The sequence below is a fragment of the Psittacula echo genome, assembly GCF_963264785.1.
Source record: "Psittacula echo genome assembly, chromosome: 6".
NCBI classification, from domain to species: domain Eukaryota; kingdom Metazoa; phylum Chordata; class Aves; order Psittaciformes; family Psittacidae; genus Psittacula; species Psittacula echo.
The window spans coordinates 28662155-28678980 of NC_137743.1; the positions used below are offsets into that span (position 1 = coordinate 28662155).

Consider the following 16826-nt stretch of genomic DNA (forward strand, 5'->3'; position numbering starts at 1 on the left):
TTACAAAGCTGCAGCAAATCAAGACAACTTGCAGGTCACCTCAATGTGACTCCCAATCCCTACTCTAATGGAACCACTTCGCAGAGAGGTAATAACCCTTCAAGAGCAGGTTAGAAAATGAGATGAGTTTCAACATCCTTTGTTTTCCTAATACAACCCCTCTCTGAAATTAGTTTGGCTTTAACAGTGTCTGAAACCAAGGACAAGTCTAGAATGAGCTTTCACAGTCTCTTTCCTTTTTAACTGTTTGAGCACTGAGCTCAAAATCCTATCATCTTAGGAGCTGCTCTGTGAATCCCCCTTGTAGGCACCTCAGTTTATGGTTTCAAGGTGTCATACTATGAGCAATTTATTAAGGCCTACTGGACTGGGGTGAGGGAAACTGAGCGAACTATCCTCAAGACGATTTACTCCATGAGTAGTACCTAAGTTGTGGGTTTGCGTGTACAAAAATATCCCCACTTTCCCCCATTCTAGAGATCTAACCTTACCTTAGAGCCTGCAGACTCCACTTCTGACACCTGTGGGGCCCTGGCCAACAAACCATTACAACACTGGCTCGCTCCAGCTTCCAGCTCTGCAAGGTGTCAGAGACAAGGGTGCACAAGGTTCCCCAAGAGGCTGTGGTGCTCCATCCCAGAATAACGGAGATGGTGTCCAGTCCCCTTCATACTGCATCTGTGAGTGCAGGACAACTCTCCATAGTCACATCCTAACCACTCTCCTGCACAATCCAGCAGCAACACTGGATCATCTAGAAAAACGTGGGAAGAGACTTTCACCTGTAGCTTCATGTGGGTAATGCTTAGCAAGGTTTGGAAGTAGAACACTACTGAGAATTAGAGCAGGGAGGCCCATCACTTGCCAGGTTGCTAGCAGGATGAGTGGCTTCACAGCACACATCTGAATCTTGTCATCTCTATTTGTATTGCAATAGATGAAGTCCCTTAGGCTAAGATCACTAATTTAGCCATTCCTGAAGATGGTAAGCACCTCTTAATGTTCATCAGTCAAAAAAGGTGTGAGAACAACAAGAACTTCTAATCTATAACAAAGAATAGGGTAGAAATTCAGTTCCTTTCCCAGAGCCACTGCAATGCAAGTCTCCAGTGGCAGTGGGAACTGAAGGCAAGGTAACGCCCTGGGGAAAGAAAAGCCCCATACCACCACATCTGGTACAAAACCAGGATAATCTAGTTTTATCTTTAAAAAGATCAGTGGGTTTGATATAAATTCTTTACTCAACCAGTCTTCCAGGACCTTGCTATCCCCTACTGATGTATAACTGGCTAATGACACAGAGAAAGTAGGTGAGTTTTTGTGCACAAGTCCAAGCCAGAACTACCCTGGAAGGAAGTACTTAAGAGACAAGTGCTGGTAGTAAAATGACAGACTGGAATAAAAAAAATAATCCACAAGATCATACCTCAGGTACCAGCCCTCAAGGGATACCAGGTATCCAACTAATTGCCTTTCAGTAAGATCTCTTCCCTCTGCATGCTACATTGTTTTCTCAAAACATACATGTCTATTTCAGACAATCTTAACAAAATGAGTATGGTGTAGAAGTAAAGAAGGGGAAAAAATACCCCATGCAGTCTACACCTCAAGTAAGTTCACTCAGAGAATGACCTCGGGCAGGCAAGCAGATACTATAACCATAGACAAAACCATCTCCAATTCTAAGACAATGACATACACACATACTTCTGACAAGTCATGTCAAGATGCTGCTGATCTGAAAACCAATCAGACGCCCAAAACTGAACCAGACAGGAACTCTGGTAGGAGCCTATAACAAACTAGCTATGAGATGCAACAGCAGCAGTTTGCAAGTCAACAGGTTTGGAAAAGGTATTTTCCTGGTCTCTCTTCAGGCTTCCCAGCTAATGTCCATCTCTTCCCCCATGACTCTAAACACAAACTTGTCTGCATGACGAAATGAGGCTCTTTTACCCTTGTTCTCCAGGACTGTCAGCCCACATGTAAACTGTTAGCCAAGGAATGCAACTGCTTACTGATACCAGCAGAAACCAGCACCTAGGACTAGTTCAGCTCCAGTGGGGGAAGGAGGACTACCCTCTATGCTCAGGCATAAGCAGATTCCATTCAGTTTGGCATCTGCAACAGCACATAAGCAGATGGCCAAAAAAAACCCAAAAAGAATTCTCCAACACAGGCAGTAAGAGATTGCAGAAAGCCACCACTACGCTTAAGATTTGTAAAACAGTGATGGAAAAAGCACTGGACAACAAAGAGCAGAAAGGGGGCTTGTTCGACAATACCATGAATTGGGCTGAACTCTAGTGAATGTTAAGAGACTGCTGGGCTAAGAAATCACCTGTAATGTAATAGGCAGAGTGACATACCTGGGATTCTCTCCTTCTGCCCAGCATCTCTCTGAAACATAAGTCAGAATCTGACTTAATTTTGATCAGATCTTTGCCTCAGCAGATCACTTTTGGCTCAGCTTGACTTTCTGAGTTATCTGGGAACCTAAAGCACCCACAAGTCTAAAGAGAGGGTGCCAGCTTAAACCTGGAACATGGAAATGCTGCACCAGGGACTGGCGTGGTTAGACTGTTTAGCCTGTTATTTTTGCTGGCAGGAGAAGCGAATTAGAGATTTTTAAATCTGCACACTCGCTTCCAATAAAATGATGATGATGATGCTTTTCTAACAATTAATGTTGCTGTTCCTACTTGGCAAACTGTTTCTAGATGCAGAATGGGCATCTCCCTTCTTGCAGAGCAAAACATGCACAGATTTGATTAAGCAACAGAACAGGAAACCAGATGAACCCAAAACGGCAAGCATGAATTGAGACCAAATCTCCTGGAGAACACCTGCAGCCTCTTAGACCATAAAATCCATTTGTTGCCCTCCTATAACTTGAACATTTACGACACCATCCAGGTTGTTTGGATTTTGGTTGTTTAGGGTTTTTTTGCGGTGAGTTGGGGTTTTTTGTGTGAGTGCAAGAATGCTAGTGCTGCCAAAAAGAGGAGAAAGTGATCTCTCACATTTATGACAGAGCCAGACACTAGTGCAGAATGCCAAAGAACTTGTGTGTTTAGCTCTTTGGTATCCTGCTGTACAAAGCTCTCAACTACCTCACATAAGGCTTTCAAACAACTTTGAGGACCGATAACACATTGGTCCAGTAGACAATACCCAAAGTGCTGAGTGAGCTCCAAGAAACACACAATACAAACTTCAACACTGCACAGGCTGATGAAAATTAAGAATCTGAGCAAAGAGGAGCATGAAGCGTATGCCATTAAACAGCGCGGTAAAACTAAGACTGCTCTGCACAGGACTGCCACAAACTTTAATCCTTTATCAAGGAAGGAAGCAAACCCCTTTCCTCACAGTTAGACTACTTACAATTTACTAAAGTCACAGTCTGAAGAAATTAATGGATAAAATCACTCTATTTTATTCACTCAGCTGAGAGACCTTTCTATACTTGCCAGCATTATTTTCTATGCACTGTCAAGCACTGTCGGAAGGTGCACTGGTGCTGTCAGAATCCAGGAGAAAGCTTCAATTACAACTGCCAGCAAAGAAGTCAACACCAGCAAGCACCACCCAGAGCCATACCAACAAGGTTTCCAGTCCTAGTCTAGGCAAGGCCTGAGATAATGAGAGACTCAGGGTGACACATGAGCCTGATCCAAACTCATCTGAGGCCAGAAGGGGACCTGTAATGGCAGTTCACAAGCTTCAAAGCCACATTACTCTCACAAAAATCTGCATGTATGTTGAAATAGGGAGGTCAACACTTTATCCATCTGAATAGATCCACTATGTCCAACGTCTTTCACATTTCTCATAACATAGCATGACCTGCCTCTAACACAGAGGTTGTTGAGGGCAAGATCCAGCTCCTCATGTTGTAAATCGCTACAGAAATGGCCAATTTTGCCGTCAGCTCAACCAACAGCCATGACCAAATTGCCCAATGGCTAGGGAAGGACTGATCAACATACATGAGACACAAATAAATCATCTCAGTTTGAGGTTTTTTTCTGTTTAAATATCTGTTTTTCCTAACACTTAAGCTGTATCTCAGATTTAAGATGCCTACAGAACTTGAAAGATGACTGGAGAACTAGCTCATTCGATCACTGGCTCTCTCTGCAACTGCCACTCTAGGGATTGTCACATGAACTAGAGAAACATCTCCATCTCACAAGCATGCTGCTGTCTCACTTTTACCACTGTACATTATCAGACAAGCGAAGCAAGGCCAAAGTGCTTAACTTCATGGCATTTTTCTCCTTTAAACAAACTTCTGAAGCTGTCTAATCAATTTCAAGGACTTCACAAGAATGTTGCTGGCATCACTGTGAAAAAAAATTCCACTTACATTGGCAGCATTTTTTTTTTTAATGTAGCAAGTGTGACTGTGAAATAGAGAGAGGATCACCCATAGTGACACAGTTAGTCATTACCTTGTCCTTCTCACAACTTCCAGGCTTCAGTCCTGCTGACAGGGTTCAACAGAGAAAATAAGCAAAAACTGAACTTTGCCAAACCTAGGACTGCAGTATAAAGCCTTGTTCCACACAGATAGCTATGCTGCCATGACAAGGAAAACCCTGAATACGGTAGTACTGTGGTTCCATCCTGCATTTGGCGTAGTCCTTTGCTTTAACAAAAGCTCACCACTATTGAAACTTCTCAGATATATTCAGCTGCAAACCTCTTTTAAATCCAGTTCAGAATCCCACACAGAATCCCACACTTGCACTTCCAATACCCCAGCAAGATCTTATTTGAGAACTACTGAACTAAACAGTTGATTTGTGTCATCAGGTATCAAGCAACAATACTTCAGTTTGTCTTCAACAGCACCTAGGCAACATCAAGAGGAGCACGCAACAGTGATGCAACTGCTCAAAAGATGCAAAGAAATGGTCTGCACTATTCAGCAGCAAAATGGACTCCAATGGATTTGCCTGAGATGCTCGCACAAGGATTGGGATGGAGATCATTTCTCTGCCCTACCAACAGTGGCTCAGCACATGCTTCTTTGCTAAACGTTGACTTACGAAATAAATCTGCAAGAGACAGGGAAATCTACTGGTCAGAACAACCCTCACATCTGGGAAACCTCTGTTCTACTTCATCACAGAAACCCATACACCTTTGAGCTTGTCATCCTGCCTCAGCTTACCACCCCTTTCTCAAGAGGCTTACAGGAGGGTGGGGAAGGAGGCAGCCTTTCTCTTCCTCACAGATATCTGAAGATATGCATTGAAAACACCATCATAGCCCAGACAAGCTCATATGAACACACTGACAAGTAACTACATTCTATTTACTCAGACTGAGCACCCCTCTGAAGCATTTTCGCTGTATCTGCTTAATGATGAATCCACCTCTACGTACAGGCACAAACTCCGAGTCCTCATCTCACTTGCATTCAAAATTTTGCTAGAAATAAAAGAAGCAAAGCACGACACGTGCACAAAAGAGCCAAACACAAGAGCTGAATCCACCCAAATCACAAGATTGTTTTAAAAATACAGCAGCCTCCAGGCGTTACCACAATCCCCCACTGCCGAGAGAGCGCAAGGCGCCTGCACTCCGCCTCCCTTCCCTAAGCAAGGGTTTGTGCTAGCGGAGACCCTCGCCGGAGGCCTCTGCCGTATGGGCCGAGCACCGCCGCAGGGCTGGCCCCGCAGTGCTGTTCCTCCCCCCGCACGGCCGCTGCTCGGCGGCCCCAAGCCCTGGCCGCCGAGGGGCCCCTCTGCTGCTTACCCGGAGGCGGCCAGCGCCGGCCGCCCCCAGGGGAGGGGAGGCCGAGGGGCACCACCGCGACAGCCGTTAGGCCCCGGCAGCCCCGCACCCCCCGGCTCCCGCCGCGACCGTTACGCTGCCAAATGTCCCCCTCCCATCCAACAAGCCACACCGCCGGGCGACCCCTAGCTGCGCTCCCGCCCGGTGCCGCGGACGGGACGGCGCCGGCGGCGCCCACTGCCCACTGCGCACCGCACCCCGCCCCCCTCAGGACCGCGCTGCTCGCCGTCACCCAGCAGCAGCAGTGGCACCACACAAAGCCCCCGGGCAGTGCTCTTCCCCCGGCCCTATGGCATAGCGGGACGGCCCTCCCCGCCCAGCGCGATGCCGGCGCAGGAGTTACCTGCCGGTCGCGGCGCAGGGAGGCGGCGGAGCGGGGGCCGGACGGCGCTCAGTGCCGGCGGCGGCGCCCGCTGCGCTGCATGGCTGCGCCCGCCCCGCTGCCACGGGAAGAATGGGAGCCAGCGCGCCTGCGCGGCACCGCCCTGCGCCTCTAGCAACCTCCTGGGCCCGCAGCACGCATGCGCCCACCGGCTGCCCCAGGAGAAAGCACCATAGAGAGTGAGGCGAAGGCTAGAGAGGAAGTGCCTCCTGCGGGTCTCTATGGTAGGTGGTGGAAGCCCCCCAGCTCGGCGGCGGTGAGGTCAGCGGGCGCACTGCGCATGCGCTGGAGCTGTATCTTCGCGCCACGCCCTCCGCGGCCGTTACGGGCGGGCTCGGTTGCCACGGCGACGCTAGTGGCGGCTCGGCGGGAGCCGTTGGGCTGACGGGGCCGGCGGCGGTTCGCTGCGGGAAGGGAGATGAACGCTTCTCCAGGAACAAAGGGCAAGGAGAGGTTCGAACCCCAGTCCTGCCGGATTAGCCTCCGCGGAAGGCTCCAGCGAGCACAGCACGGGTGGGCAGTGTGTGAGAAGCTTGAATGCTGTGAGAGCAATTCCTGAGGCTGGGGCAAGGAGACCTTTGGGGCCGAGTGTTGCCCTGTAGAAAGAAGTCTGGAGCTGCATGTCAGTGCGCAGCCCCTGCTTTTTACGATTTCCTATTGAGGGAAACTGTTTCGTGCAGTCTTAGTTAAAAAGCAGCATTTAAAAGCATCTTTCTCCTACATAGAATAGTTGCAGAGCTCCTAACTCTATGACTGAGGTGAAAATAGGAAACAAATTCCCTGTGCACAGGCTCTTTACTAAGGCCTGTTTGACCATCTTCTTCCCTAGGCTTGTGACTGCTTCTTGTGTTGGTTGTAGGGAACTTTCATTTCACCTCAGACATCCCCAGCCACATGCATCCTCTGTGCTTCAGGAAGCCATTTACCTTCATAAGGTGGTGTAACATTGCAGTTTGCAACAAGTATATAACCAAAGCCATCAAAACTGTTCATATGCAAGAACTGAATGTGGAAGAAATGGCTCCTTTTCAGTCATACCTTCTCAAAATAATAATACCCTTCTTCATGGCTTATGGTTTTGGCATAGGAATGGCTTTGGCAAACCTCCTCCAAAGAATACTGAATTTGCTGATTTCTTCTTTTCCACCATCAGGTTTCAGAGCAATACCTAATTGCTCCTTTGCATGAAGGAATCCACATAGGTTGAACCTAGAAAGTGGAACAGGCTGCACAGATGTCAAGAGAAAGCTGGGGATATGAAAGCTCAAAAGGATGGCAGCCCTGTGTAAACTGAAAGCAGGCAATTACAAAACAGCTTTAGAAGTTATCATGGTTCTTTCCCCAGAGGCCTCTTGAGAGCCCTAAGTGGCTAAGTACTGCCCACAGCAGAGACACAACAGCTCAGCTTCACCAGATCTGGCTTTCCATCCCCACACTATTATCCCTGTGCGTTAAAAGGAGGGACAGCCCCTGTGTGGAGTGCTCTCCCTCCCAAGATGGGCAGTTCTGCAACCAGGAGTCCAGTCATTCACCCTTCTCTTGTTCTGCAGTCTCCCAACAGCAGCTGATGACTAGGTAGGATCATCAGTGCATTAATAAAGAACCAGTTATCCCACTTCAGCTGAATCCATTAGGACTACAGGAAAAGTTTGCTCAGATAGTCTAGATAGTTCTCTCTGTGCTACCTAAAATACCATCATATTCTGTTTTGAGCAAGAAAATGAGATAAAAATGGAACAAATAGTTCTAAGTTAGTTGAATTAGGAGAAGCAATATTATTTAGCTTTAGTAAGAAGCCAGTAACTGTGCATTACACATTTGCTGTAAATTCATTCTTTTCAGTGTTACAAAAAAGAGGCCCTTGGAAATCTCTCAATACTGCCTTCTGATATAATTGCCTGTTTGTTTTTTTTTTTACACAGATTCTTACTTTTGGTGATTTGAGGGTCACTGGGAGTCTAAAGCTTCATATAGAAATACTGCGAGATGCAGTGGTCTTGGGGTTTAAGTACTTAAAAGTAGGCAGTGAAAGCACTCTTCTGATCCTTGCCCTTCAGGTTTCTTAAAATTAATTGCTAGTGCATATAGTATTGCTCTGTATCACCCACTATATTGCACACTTACTTCATCCTGCTTTCCTTAACAAAACACTGCCTTTTCATGGATATTTTATTTTTAAGAGTCTCACACCATCTCAGAGGAGGCTCTTGGTTATACTGTGCAGTCCTTCAGCTTTCACAGGGACATTAATCTGTATTAGTTCTAACAGCATCTACAGCAGACCTGTGCATACACTGCCTGTGACAGTTCTCAGTGGAAGCCCACCACTGAAGGCAGGTCAAGGTACCCCAAGGCAACCAGATCAAAGTTGCTATATGGAATGCAGTCTGCATGAGTATTCCAGTTTCTCTGAAGTCATAGGTAATGACTGTGCTACTTGTAACAAGTCTTGGGGTGCAGAAAGGACTCCCTAAATAAAGAAAAGAGTAGTAACTGCTAGAGGAGCTGCTACCATCACACACGACTGCTGGACAAGGACTTCACCTCCAGTGGTATAACAGCAAACATTTGGCAATACCCTTATAAATAACGTACCTAAATAAAGACGTTTCTTACTGTGCTCTCACTTCTGAAAGATCTCCATTTACTTACCTGCCTCGCACATGGATCTCCAACACAGACAGACTAGTGCAGCAGAGAGGTAGGAACATCTGTCTCCTGAGAGGATACTGTTCCTGGTGAAGCAGCACGTATCTCTCTAATCAGTCCACCTGCAAAGCATGCTGTTCTCTGCTTGTTGAAAAGGTCTGGAGGTGTGTACCTATACACGTGCAAAACAAAGCACAGTCCATTTGCAAGAGGAAACAGGAGATCAGCTTACAGACATCAGTGAGGACACAAAAAGCTCCAAGAAAGGGCAAAGTAAAGACAGAAAGCTTTTTCTTAAATAAAGGGATGCATGGATATCCTAGCTTTCATTTAGCAATCTTGGTCTTTCAGAAAAACAGCTGAATAAAACAAAACTACTGGGAAGCACAAGGATGGACTGGGAGGAAAGAGGCTCTCTTTCAGCAGAAATACCGACCCTACCTGAGTGACCTGCTCTTCTCCCTTCCTCAGGGCCCTTTTGCACAACGTCTGCTTGGGAATTTGAGGGCCAAATGCTCTAAGGAGAAATGCATTCATATATGAATGACAGGATGATGATGTAGCGGCCCATGACAGCAGGGGATAGCAGCATCATAGCCTGGCTGTCCCCAGATTGCTTCCCTAGAGTTAGTTGAGCACACCACCATGCAGATTTAGAAAGGTGTGTTTCCTTTATGACTACTTGCGTGGCTAAGGGGGAGAACAACTTCGTTCAACTTGATGTCACTCCCTTTGGCATTTCCTGGCACTCAGATCTCCCGCACGCATCACCTGAACAGACTCGTGCAGTGCTAAGGAGAAGGCTGGACTGCTGCTGGCACGAACAGCATGGGCTGTTCACAGCATGGGTGAAGCCCGAGTACCCAGCTTCTGAGAGCCATCGATCCCACTCTGGCACGGACTCACCTCCTCTACCCCTTACTTACCCTACCTGTGAAGCAGGGAACAAATCTCTTTGTCCATCCTGTGTGAGAACGAACACTTGAAACAGGGAAAGCACTAGCTACTTCAGCTCAACATTGAACTTGATAATTCTTCATTCTTTCCTTTGCACATGACAGTTGTCACAGCCCCAGATTCAAGCACTCTCAACTCAGACAATATGCTCCTGCAACGCTATCTTTAATTGGCACTTTTCTGCCAAGCCTCAGCATTTTGCAGTGGGCTTTTTCCATGACAGCTACGCAAACAAAGCAGCCTGCTGACCCACTTACCTCTCACGTGAAGGCACATGAAGCTTCACTTCAGTCACCAAACAGAAAACAAAATGCGAGAGCAGAAGGTTTTGATTGAAGGGCAGTGAGCAAATGGCTTCAAGGCTCAGCATGTGCACATGGGCACGTCTGCATGTGTTCACTCCTTGCAGAAATTTGGCCACCCAGGGAGAAATACCACATACAAAGCAGGTAGTCCTCGTGCAGTGTGAACTGGGTTTGATTCAAGATTTCTCATTGTCACGAAGGTCCTGGGAGCCATGCAACATCCCCGTGGGCCTCCTCCTCTGACCTGGAGTGACTGCCTCCAGGGAGTTCACTCTACTCAGCCAAAACGTCAAGGAAGGTACCAATTAGCGTTAATTGTGGTGTACTTTGTTTCGTGACCAGCGTCTGAGCTGAAACCCCCCCAAAACCAAACACAGGCTGCTGGCAACAGCTTTCCACCCTTCCTGAGCCAAGCCTAGATCTCTAGTCTTAACAAGGCAGAGACACTAGGTCTTGTACTGACATCAGAGACATTTCCCCTGGCTGCCCTCAGGCCCCTGTGAAGAGACATTTGCAGGTCAAACTAACAGGAGTCCTATTTTTGTCTTGCACTTAACTTTACATTAAGTAACATTTCAGCCCCATTTCCTCTTCCCTCATAATTTCCCATTTACACCCTTTCAAATGGATTTACCTCTTCCTGTGCTTGTTCTCTATAGTCATCTGCTGGTGCTATTTTATCATTTTCCCACCACCTAAACACTTAAAATTATGCTCATATCTTTTTTTATATTTGCACATCACACATGCACATACCTTAGCAGCATGAATTCTTTTAATCTTTCAAAAACATTTCCTTTTTATTCTCACTCAAATATTAAGCCAACTGGAAAGTGACACATCAAGGTTAGGAACGCAGTCTGTTCCTGACAAGGAAAAAATGCTGAGCTTCGCAAGGGTGTCTAAGTGGATTAAAATGCTTTTAAAGATTAGGTCACCCTTCACCCCAAGTGCAGATTTCTACTGAAATTAATGGAAGCTCTTACAAAATGCACTGGAAGGGATGACATTGAATGGCAAGACAGCAAACATATACCGCAGCCCACTCAAACCCAACTGTCCAAATCACCAGCTCCAAATGATTCTTAACAACTGACTAATAGAACCTATACTATGTGTTAACACAGCAGGATTTCATCTTGTAAAATTATGAACTGATGGGGAAAATAAGACTGAGCTAATAGTTCTCAGGAGAAAATCTTGGGCTGTGATTCATCTGATGGGGCTGCATTGACAATACACCAACAGAAAGGTTTGCCACGGGAGAATCCATACTGCCTCTGAAAGTCATGCTTTACACTTGAATAGCTCCTGCCAGCCCAGTCAGAAAGCTCTGGCAGTCCCAGCAGCTCCAGCCCTGGGGCTTGGTTTTCAGGATACAATTCAATAGAATGCACTTTAAACATTGCCCAGCTAATAAACCACTTCGTGTGGGATACCTGAAGGAAAAGCCATATGGATTTGTCTTACGTTTCCTCTGCCCATGGCTTACAGGCAGATGAACATAGCCGTTCCAACAGGCAGACCTGCAAACGCAGCACGGCACCTGAAAGTCACAATGGATCTTCTCCAGCTCTCACACCAACAAAACTAAAAATGCTGCAAGTGACAAAACAGCTGTGCTGCTGCTGCATGGCTGGCACAGACCCCTGCTCGCTCCCCAGCACACCACTGCCTTCTGCCAGGTATGCTGGATTCAAACAGTGACTCTGAGTACACCCAGCAAGCAAGGTACTGCCTGTACTCTCAAAATAGAGCAACACTTCCAGCCTTGCGAAGTCACCATGACAGAATTAACTCTACTTCCCCACTTGTTTTAAAGAAAACAAAATACATGCAACCTGTGGGTTTGTGCAAGCACTTGCGGGAAACTGGCAGCAGTGGAGCTGTGGACTGTGCACAGTGCAGCAGTGCACAGTGGCACTGTGGAGCAAGCAGCCCAATTTCCAGGTCTGTGCCTGCTCACCAAGCTCTCATCTCGGTCAGCACTGGAAAAACACAGAGAAAAAAAACCCTGGGCTTTCCAGGATCACTATCCTAAAAAACAGTTTTGCTTGTTGTTCTCTTCCCTTTTAAACAAATTTCAGATCCGGGACAGGGCCTAAACTCCACGTGATGGGTCAAGTGCAGGGTCAAACACCTAGCCACAGAAATGAGATGACTGCAGTGCCCACAGCTCACTGCAGACACCCACTTCACTTGTCTCACAGTACTGTAGCATTTGTCCTCAGAATCCTGCCTTCGCTCTTCAACACCACATTTGAAGACAATTATAAACCAGCATTTGCATCCCTGATCAGAGTCAAGACTTATGTAGAAGCTTCTCTGTAGCTTATCCTTTCCCAGCAGAGATCCACACAGTCACTGGCCACAGACACTCAGGTGTCCAAGCCTCCCAGGGCAGCCAGAATCTCTGTCTCTGCCATATGCTTAATTAATGTTGGGTAGGAGAAGTGATGAAAGGCCTTGCTGCACCCCGCATGAGAAAATGTTTCTCTTTAGTAATCCTCACTCATGCAGTTAACCATTTCCCTGGCTTGCTCTGACAGCTGCTGGCCTTGGGCAGGGAGAGATGTGCCTAGATTAGTGGTGCCAGGCAGCAGGGTGACACACTGAACGTCATTTCCCACCGCCTCTGTTCTGGGGTGGTCCCCTGCATATCTCTGGCCAAGGTGGTGCAGATTACTGCTGCCCGGAGAAGGATGTTTCAAGACCTTGTGGGTTAGACTGTAAACTCTAGAAAGCAGGATGTGTTCGAGCAGCATCTTGGACAATGAAGGAGTTTGGTCCAAGAGAAGGACCCACGAGTATTCCTGGAAAACACCTAAAGATCACATCCACCATACTCTTGTTACCCACTTGCCTGGCTTCCACCTGCAACACCCTGACCAGGGAAGGGATGTGCACAGCACCCCACACAATGCAGCCCTACCCCGGCTGGCTGCATCACACAGGCAAAGTGAGCACCCAACACCCCAGCACTCAAAAGGAAGGAATTTGCTAGAGCTATTCCCAGCCTCATTGGTGCTTTACTTTGAGAAGAGGTCACCCCTCAGAGCCATGTACAAATCCTCTCTTGCACCATGAGCTAACTGCAAACAAGTTTTAGCCTCATTCCTTGTGGCTGCAGCCGTTTTAAAAGCCAGGTACGCAAGCAAACAGGCCTGTTACTGGCAACAGCATGTGTCACTTGCCCAGCCTGCTCTCCTCCACTCAGGGCTCATGAGCAAGCACTAACACTTGTGCCATGGTTTGCAGCACACTCCAGATGCACTGTGGAGCCTGGGCATCCCACAGCACATCTAACAGGCAAAACAAATAAAAACCCCAATCCAACTGCATCTTTAATTTTGAGCAGTCAAACACTGCCAAATTCACTGATGTCTTTCCCTAGAGATGAGCATTTGCTTCATCATTTCTTTTCCCCCTCTATATTGCAGCCAATTCTGCTTCCCCCTGCCTGTTTTACTGCCAGTGCTTCATGTGCTGGGAAATGCTGTGCACTCCTTAGCCCAGCTCCCACTGCAAGCTCTCTCTGCAAAAGAGAGAAATCAGAATAAATGAGTGTAAATTAACAGACTGTACTGGCACCTAGGCATGCCTGAAGCTTGAAAACAGTCCTACATACATAGGTGTTCAGTGAACCAGTTCCAGTTACTTATTACAGAAACGCAAAGTCATGCCTTGAAATCAAAGCCCCGCACTCCTAGTGTCCCAGTAAAAACAGCTCACAGCCTGCCCTAAAAACAGTGGCCAGGAGGTTTGTGTTTGTCCCAGATGAATGAAAAACGACTGGAGAGCTGAGAAATAAAAATTAGTGCAAGGACTAAGGCATAACTCATGACACAGCACGTCTCTCCACTTGCTACGGAAAGTATGTTTGCCAAGTATCAGGTGTCTGAATTTCTGCTTATGTACAGCTCCCAGGACAGCAGTATATTAATAACACAGGCAGCCTAAAAACAGAAATTGTCTCCAAGAACAGCTTCCTTCTGCTGAGAGTTCCATGCTGTAGCCTGCGTATTATTGTGCTTTACTCAAGCAACACAGAATTGTGTTTCCTTGCTTTGACATCTAAGCTGATCTCAACTGAAGACCAATAAACAAAAGAAAGGGAAAATTACAGCAGGAAGCAAACCTTATTGTAAGCTCAGCTTTCTTGAACGTCTTCCCATTGAGGCTTGCACTCCCATGTGAATATGGAGAGCAAACAGCAAGCAGGGTGCCAGCGTAAAGGCACAAACCTTTACAAGGGACCCACAGAAGGGAAAGCCTTGGCAGCTCTTGCAGCTGGACAGTATAACCTAGGCACAGCCAGCAGCATGAAAAGCAGCCACAGAGTCAAACATAGAAGAAAGCGGCAAGCAGACATGGGCTCCCAGGCAGGGGCAGAAAGCCAGAGAGGAACACAGTGACAGAAGCAGAGTAGGAAGAAAGCAACTCCAGGTTCAAAATGCAAGACAAAGGACTGGAATGGAAAGTATGGGAATGGAGCTGCTTAAGTTTTAGTGAACCTAGAACTGCACTAGGTAAGTTACTCTAGATAAACTAGGTTTTGTTAAGAGCAGCTTTAACTCAACAGCCTTGAAAGGAATATTTGTGGCAGCACCAAAGAAACAGGCACATTTGATTAAGATACATATCAGGTTTCTCCCATAGTCTTAAATCACTTCAGAGATGCATTAGTCACACCAGTGCAGCCAGTCACTCCACACTGCCTGGACTAGACAGGTTTCCGTATAAATCTGGGAGGTCATTTCCCAGGAGACCTTGTGCTGCGTTTGTTCACACAACGGAAGTGTGCTGCCCCCTGCTGTCAGGCTGCGCCCCGGAGATTCAGCCGCAGGCAGAAGTGCAGCCACATTCCAGTTTAGCTGGACCGAAGAGCCATCTGTACTGGTACAACACAAAGTTAGGAATACGGATTTTGAAGGAAAACTGCCCGCCCTGGGCAGACGCATTTGTTTCTCTCCTGCTGCTGTATGAAGTCAAGGTAGAAAAGTTTTTTCAAAGCTGCATGTTAGTTACTACCCAGTAAGTAACTCCTGCCAACCACTCTGATCATGTTTATCTTAAGCCTTAGCTGAGGATGTATTTTCCAGGGGTCTGAGGTGTGAACTTTGCCTGTTTCATATTAAACAAGCACAAACAAAGCCCGCAGATGTAGACAGTAACACTGCTATTAAAAGACAAGGAGAGTCAGTGACCATGGGGCTGGCCAAAAGATCTCCCTGGCATGCCCAAGGTGACAGGCATTTGATGCAAAGACGCTCTCATCCAGGTGGCTTCCCCAACAGTTTAGAGCAACAAAGGAAAATCATCTGATTTCAGTTACTGAGTGAATGTCATTACAATCACATGATTATTCAAGTGATCAGTCCAAGCAGGACAGAATTAGCCAGGCCAATGGCTCAGATTTCTTCTCCTCTGCCAAGAGCCCTCGTCTTAAAATAGCCAAGGAACTAGTGCCAGCTGCCTACCTGAGCAGCCAGTTATTATCACCTGGGCTTTCCTCTGAAGCCTCCTGCCAAGTCTGACCTTCAGCCAACAGCAGTAGAGAACCTTTCATCTCAGACAAGAAAAGATCAAGGCTAAGTACATACCACAAAATGCAAACTGGAATTTCTGTGGGTCTCACATTTGCAATAAAATCCAAATTCTAACTGCACAGTAAAGTTGCATTTTCAAACAAGACTGGCTATCTGCAGTCAGCTGTGACAGATTATGTTGGAACAGGGATAAATCTTGATGCACAACAAAAAGCTATGCTCAATTCTCTGAACTCGTACTACTGATGACAAAAACCTGTCATCCCATTTGTGACTCACCCACCCAGATTCTTATTACAACATTGCAATGTGCTTATCACCTTTGAAAGAGAAGATGCAGGCAGTGACACCAAAATACAAGGACAAGGTGCTGCAGAGCCCAAATGACAACAGAAATAATAAACCCCACACTGCTCTGATTACTGATGCGTGTTCTCAGCCTTGCTCCCTCTGAGGACAGCTGTACATAAGCTAGTTGTCACCTTTGGTTTGTCTCTGCAGCTCAGCAACAAGTGCCTCTAAAAGCAGCCGCACTTTGCAAGTCCTTGAACGTTTTCTGAACCAGGCAATGGCACGCTTATGGCAGACAAAGCTCCACAGAATCAGCAAGTTACCTTTGCCTGCTCAGCCCAGAGGTAAAGCAACACAACAGTAGGTGCACAACTGGGACCTTGGCAAAGTGAAATGCCTTTTACACAACTGAGGAATGAAAGCGTAGCTGTGACTCTGGCTAAGCCATCAGCCGAAAGAGCAGCCACTCTGCATCCTCCCCAGCAGGGTATACCCAAACACAAATATTTTGCCTGCATAGGGAATGGAATGGGAATCTTGAATGTGAGTGACTGCAGCCATCTTCCTTTGTCTCTTCTCACCACCTTCCTAATCCCAGCTCTTTCCAAGTCTTCTGCAACCACTCCACGCCCTGGCAAAGGCCAAGTTTCCCAGGCATTGCTGAAAGCAGGGTTGAAAGGCACTGGCTCACTCAGGCAGCTTGTGTTCTGCCTCTGCCCTGAACAGTACAGGCAGATCTTGACTGAGCACAAACAGGAGATGAAATTCAAGGGATGGCTTCCTCAGGAAAAAACAAAACTTTCACCCTCTATTTGGGTAAATATGTGAGAACTCACACGAAAAGCAGACATTCAATTAAATAGAAGAACCACTACCAAGAGCCAA

The 16826-nt window shown here is 46.9% G+C and overlaps 1 protein-coding gene across 1 annotated transcript in view; it reads right to left on the bottom strand.

Annotated features, from left to right (window-relative positions):
• Positions 1-6269, bottom strand: part of CLASP1 (cytoplasmic linker associated protein 1) — a 175695-nt gene extending 169426 nt beyond the window's left edge. The window contains exon 1 of the mRNA XM_080620322.1: positions 6152-6269. The gene's annotated coding sequence lies outside the window, so the exon portion shown is untranslated. The remainder of the gene's footprint in view (positions 1-6151) is intronic.
• Positions 6270-16826: the final 10557 nt, after the last annotated feature.